This window comes from Nanorana parkeri, unplaced genomic scaffold, assembly GCF_000935625.1.
Source record: "Nanorana parkeri isolate BGI_ZX_2015 unplaced genomic scaffold, ASM93562v1 scaffold777, whole genome shotgun sequence".
NCBI classification, from domain to species: domain Eukaryota; kingdom Metazoa; phylum Chordata; class Amphibia; order Anura; family Dicroglossidae; genus Nanorana; species Nanorana parkeri.
In genome coordinates this window covers 726,242-731,624 of record NW_017307045.1, presented here as the reverse complement: position 1 = coordinate 731,624, position 5,383 = coordinate 726,242, and the positions used below count along the sequence as shown (strand labels likewise).

Sequence of the window (5,383 nt, the reverse complement as noted above, 5' to 3'; positions counted from 1 at the left end):
TTTGGCAACAAGCTCTAAAGGCTGGGTCCCCCGGAACCCAACCCACATTTGACCTTCTTGTAAAGATCTTAATGAGATACTTCATTATTTCTGTCAAGTTTGCTTCATTGGCCAGTGGAATATTAATCATGCTTGACTACAAAGAGCATCTTCACCCTTCCCAAACTCATCCCTGGTAGCAGACAGAGAGAGAGAGGGGTTCATGAATAAGTCATACAGAGCAGACTAGTGCTGTTACAGGGCAGGCATTGCAAAAACATCTGCCTTTAAAACACAGGTTGTCCTGCTCTGTTCTAGCAATAACACGGATTGGGAGCGCAGGTTATTATTCAATAATCATATACAGGCTTAGTTAGAACAGCAGAACAAGCAGCAAGGGAAATGTAAAATACAAGTAAGAATACAAATGTGCAACACAGGTAGCAAATAAATATGCAGTGCAGGTAGCAATAGAAATGTGCAGAGCAGGTAGCTGTGGAAATTTGTGGCATTGGTAGCAATTGAATGCGTAGTGCAGGTAGCAATAAAAATGTGCAGAGCAGGTAGCAGTGGAAATTTGTGGCACAGGTAGCAATGAAATGTGTAGTGCAGGTAGCAATAAAAATATGCAGAGCAGGTAGCAATAGAAATGTGCAGAGCAGGTAGCAGTGGAAATGCGGGGCACGGTAGCAATTAAATATGCAGTGCAGGTAGCAGTGGAAATGTGCAGCAAAGGTCTCAATGGAAATGTGCAGAGCATGTATAAGTGGAAATGTACATCACAAGTAAGAATAGAAATTTGCCGAAAAAGTAGCAATGTAAATATGCAGCGCAGGTAGCAATGGAGATGTGCAGAGCAAGTAGCAAAAGAAATGTGCAGAGCAGGTAGCAGTGGGAATGTGCTACATAGATAGCAATAGAATTGTGCAGAGCAAGTAGCAGTGGAAATCTGTGGCGCAGGTAGCAATTAAATGTGCAATGGAACCGTGCAGCACAGGTAGCAGTGGAAATGTGTGGTGCAAGTAGCAATGGAAATGTGCCATAATTTAAAATATCGTAAGCAAAAATTGAATTGGCTGCTATGCTTCACTGCACATTATCATTGCTTTTAGCCCTTCCTTGTTGAACAGTCAATAATCCTTTTTTATGCTAAGGTTATATTGCACGGATGCATACTGAAAATTCAGAAAGAAAATTGCAATCATATAATTTCTAAATGCAAAATAATGGAGAGGAGGAATTCTGTATTGATGGTATCTATGGTGTCTAAACAGCTTTCTACATGATTTATTCATTGTATTGATATATAAACCACTAACATTCTATAATGCTTTACAGACAGCAATGATCCCTTGACACCATTTCCTGCACCTGAAGGAGCTTACAGTCTAATGACCCTGTGACAGTCATACAGGGTATGGATGTGTAAATAGCTGGAAATCTGACACATCAGCAGTACTCCCACTCTACTCTTAAAGCCTATCTCTGGGGAAAACACAGAACTCCCCTTGCACTGGGGTTACCCCTGCACTGCAAGGGTCAAATGTTTGTTTAAATCTAAAGTATCGGGAAAGGCAGTTTTACTTACCTGATCCCTATCCCCCTAGCAGTCAGTGACCTTTCTTTATCACCCCTACATGCAGGCTTATATCCCTCTGTGTTCTTTCGTATAATGTAGGACTATGGGCCCTGCACTGCACTTAATGATGTCTGCTGCCTCTGACCGCCAGAGCATAGGGCGAAAAGAGGTTGTGGGTGCTGTGTTGTAGCCTGGAGGGATCAAGCAGGAGCAGGGATCAGGTAATTAAAAAGTCCTTTTTTCCAGGTACCCTAGACCTAAACAGGATACTACCCTTTGCAGTACGGAGGCAACATCACTGCAAGGGGAGTTTTTTTGTTTTTCTCAGAGTTCAGCCTTAAGGAAGGGGAGGAGAAATTAATATGGAATTCAGGAGCCATTCTATCCAATCCAGGAGCCAAAAGGATTTTTTAGGCTCAAGAGAAAAGGTTTGGAACCCATGGCTACCTTGCTCCTGAGATTTGTCCAGCCCTGTCTTAAGGGTCCAGATCACCATGACCCCCCAAAATATAACAGCCTTGCACTGCAGTCATAAGATTTCAAATCCCATTGGTAAGTGAGTACAGAGATTGTTGGAGCCCTTCTTTGTTGATACTATACCTCAGCCCATCAGGAATGCAGATGTTTCAAGAGAAGAGTGCAAAAAAGGAGACACTTCTCTGAGGGACATAAAGCTCTATTGCAGCTCACACCCTTGGAGAAGGTGCAGTCATTGTGATGCAAAATGATTTAAAAAAATAAGTCTGAAATTGTTCTTTTGAAATGATCCTAATTCTAAAATACAGATCACTTCCCTTCTTTCTCCATATTTATAAACTCTTCTATCAATCCGGATTACTCATCAAGTCTCACCTAGTAGCAGGTTATTTTTGTATTAACCAACTACCATTGAGGCGTACATTTTTGGGATTAAAGGCCCACTATGTGAATATAGCTTCATGTTCTCTATCAGTTTGTTAGTTAACTTTTTTTTTGCCAAAAAGGTTGTTAATGATTTCATACTGTATGTCACACCAGGAAACACAGTTAAAATGACCCCTGATTCAAGTAATTTTTAGCTGTTATTCTGCCTCGGTTACTGTTCCTCATACAAAATCCTATCTCATAATTAAAAGCAATGTCAAGTGACTTTGCTAATGGAAAACCTGATCCCAAGGTCAGCGGGTCACAGATCAATAAAGTGTGACTTTTGGCTTTTAATAAATGTTAGTGATTTCAGATATTTCTGTTTTTCTCCAACCTTCTAAGTGTCCCCTGAGGGCTTTATGCATTCTCAGTTCCAGAGGAGCTACCGTTCTTCCTGCTTTTGCCTTTAATTTCAAATGTCTGTATATACAAAACGGGCAGACAATAAATAGTGTTTACAAAATTTTGAGCCCTGAAGTACAGTAAAATTGTGGCAAGGGTGGCGTTACACATTAGACTGTGGCCACATTTTTTGTGTGGTGTTGGGAAGGATCAGTCCGCATCCAGATGTGTACTGCTGGGGAAAGTTCCCCTTTTACTGGTTGGGCTTTTGTGACCAGCTTCTATGTCATATATACTGTATATTCCTATGGAAATTAATTGGCGGGCAGATGGCATTTCTTTTAGTATTCCTCTAGTGGGTGCTCCATAGACGCATATGTACACTTTTTTTGCATTTAACACCCTGGCCTCAAGGCCATGCATTTTTTAATATGATCACTTCTGTAAGATGTTAGTGCCCTCGCCATTACTGTGAGAAAAAAAACACATGCGAAAAATGGCAACTGCATTTTTTAACTGACTGATTCTCTGTTGCTTATGTTGTTTGAACAAAAGTAGAGTGTCTTCAAATATAAACTACACTCTTTATAGCACTCCTTTACAAAGAAACTATGGGGGTTATTCACAAAGCTGCCAAAGGCAGCCGAGTGAATAACTGAGCGGTAGTGAAGTGAGCCGAACGGAACGATGTTCGACTATTCACTACGGTGATTTCAGCCATACATGGGCTGAAATCAGCCGTACATTGGCTGCCTTTGGCTGCTTTTTGGTCAGCCGAACATGCTCTACATGTTCGGCTGAGCCGAAGTGCAGAAGGACTTCGACTCAGCTGATCCAACATCTGGATCAGCTGAGCCTAAGCTCCGCCAGCTCACTCGCTCATATTCTCATTGGGGCTGAACGGCAGTGAGTGAATAGCCGAATGCTGCTCAGCTATACTGCTCGGTACCTCTGTGTGTAGTGAAAAAAGATGAAACAAAAAAGTGAATTTTAATAAAAATTTAAATAAATCATACATTTAAAAAAATCAATAAAGATTTTTAAAGAAAGAAAAAAAACAACAACAGGGCAGAGCTAGCAGTGACAGCTAGCTCCGTCCAACTGTTTCCTATTGGCCGGCACCTGCTAGAGTCTCCTAGCAGGTCCCGGCTAATGAATAACATCACGGCCGACTCCGCCCAGTTTTTATTGTTTAATGACAGCATCCGCAGGTCATTTGGGGACGCTGATCTGTCATTACAACTGGGTGAAGCCAGCTATGAAATCACGGGTGGCTCCACCTAGTTGTCATTTGCAAGACATATGGCCAGCCTTCGGTAAGCCGTTCGTCCCGCTTTGGCTATCACTTCGGCTCAGTCTAGCTGCAGCATATGCCTTCGGGAGCTGTACTGGCTATAGTGAATAGGCTGTACAGCAGCCCTTTGGTTCGACCGAACAAAAGGGCTCCTGCAACCGAAGCTAGCCGAAGGATCAGCCAAAGCTACGGCTGGATCCTTCGGCAGCTTTGTGAATAGACCCCTATGTTTCTTTGGAGATTACAGAAGAGCAAATCCAATTAAATTCACACTTCCATTGCTCTGCCAAATCTGGCCCTGCAATGTGCTTTGCAGCATCGGATATCTGCGGCTCATTGGGCCATCAAAGTAGATTTGAAAGGGGCTGTAGTTCCCTAGCATGCTCCCCTCTCTTTCTCATGCTAGTATGGGTGACACACGACAAAATGTATAATCACTGATACAATGACTGTGACACACTACATAATTCATGCAGAAGGAAAGCTGTGTACAATTTACACAGCACTATAATACTGTACACTCACATTCGTTTTTGCCCTCAAGGGGCAGGAGAAGGAGAAGGACCATGTTACAACAGTAGTCCCTGGCAGAAGGGCCTCCTTACACTGAACAGAGTACCCAGAGAAAGCCAACTCAAGCACGGGGGGAGTATGCAAACAGTAAGCAGGGGGAGAATGCAAACTCCATTCAGATAGTGTCCAAGTAGGGATTTGAACTGAGGAAACTAGTGCTTCAAGGCAAAGTTGCTAAACAATAACCCAATGCGCTGCCTTTACATCATGTACTTCCTGTAAATCCTATATCCCTGACTGAAAAGCTTTTGCTTGAAAGGGTTTTTAGTGAACTACTGAGAGTTCCAAAGAGCCCAAGGGAAAATGAAATGGAAATAATATACATATGGCCTGATTTACCAAAGGATATATACAAAAGCCAGTACTTTGATTGTGGGGACAAGCAACTGTGAGCCCACAATGTGCACAGACGCGCATGCACAGGCTACAGCATATGTATATGGAATGTATATGGAATTTATTAACAAGTTAGTATGTATATGAATTGCACATTTTATGTGCATACCTTGTAGGTATAAAACTGAATAAAGTGCACATAGTTATTATCATATGGGACTATACAAAACCCTCACTTTAAAAAGCCTCAGAAAACTTGGGAGAGAATGTACTGTGTAGATGATTGTGCTCAGGTGCAGAAGTTCAATCACCAGCTACCATTTCTTATGTTGGTGCTTGGTTTAAAGATATATATATATGTATGTATATATACA

The 5,383-nt window shown here is 41.9% G+C and overlaps 1 protein-coding gene across 2 annotated transcripts in view; it reads right to left on the bottom strand.

The window, feature by feature from the left end:
• The window catches only part of LOC108793724 (complexin-2), a 160,386-nt gene that overhangs the window by 70,426 nt on the left and 84,577 nt on the right, over positions 1-5,383 (bottom strand). The window lies entirely within an intron of this gene.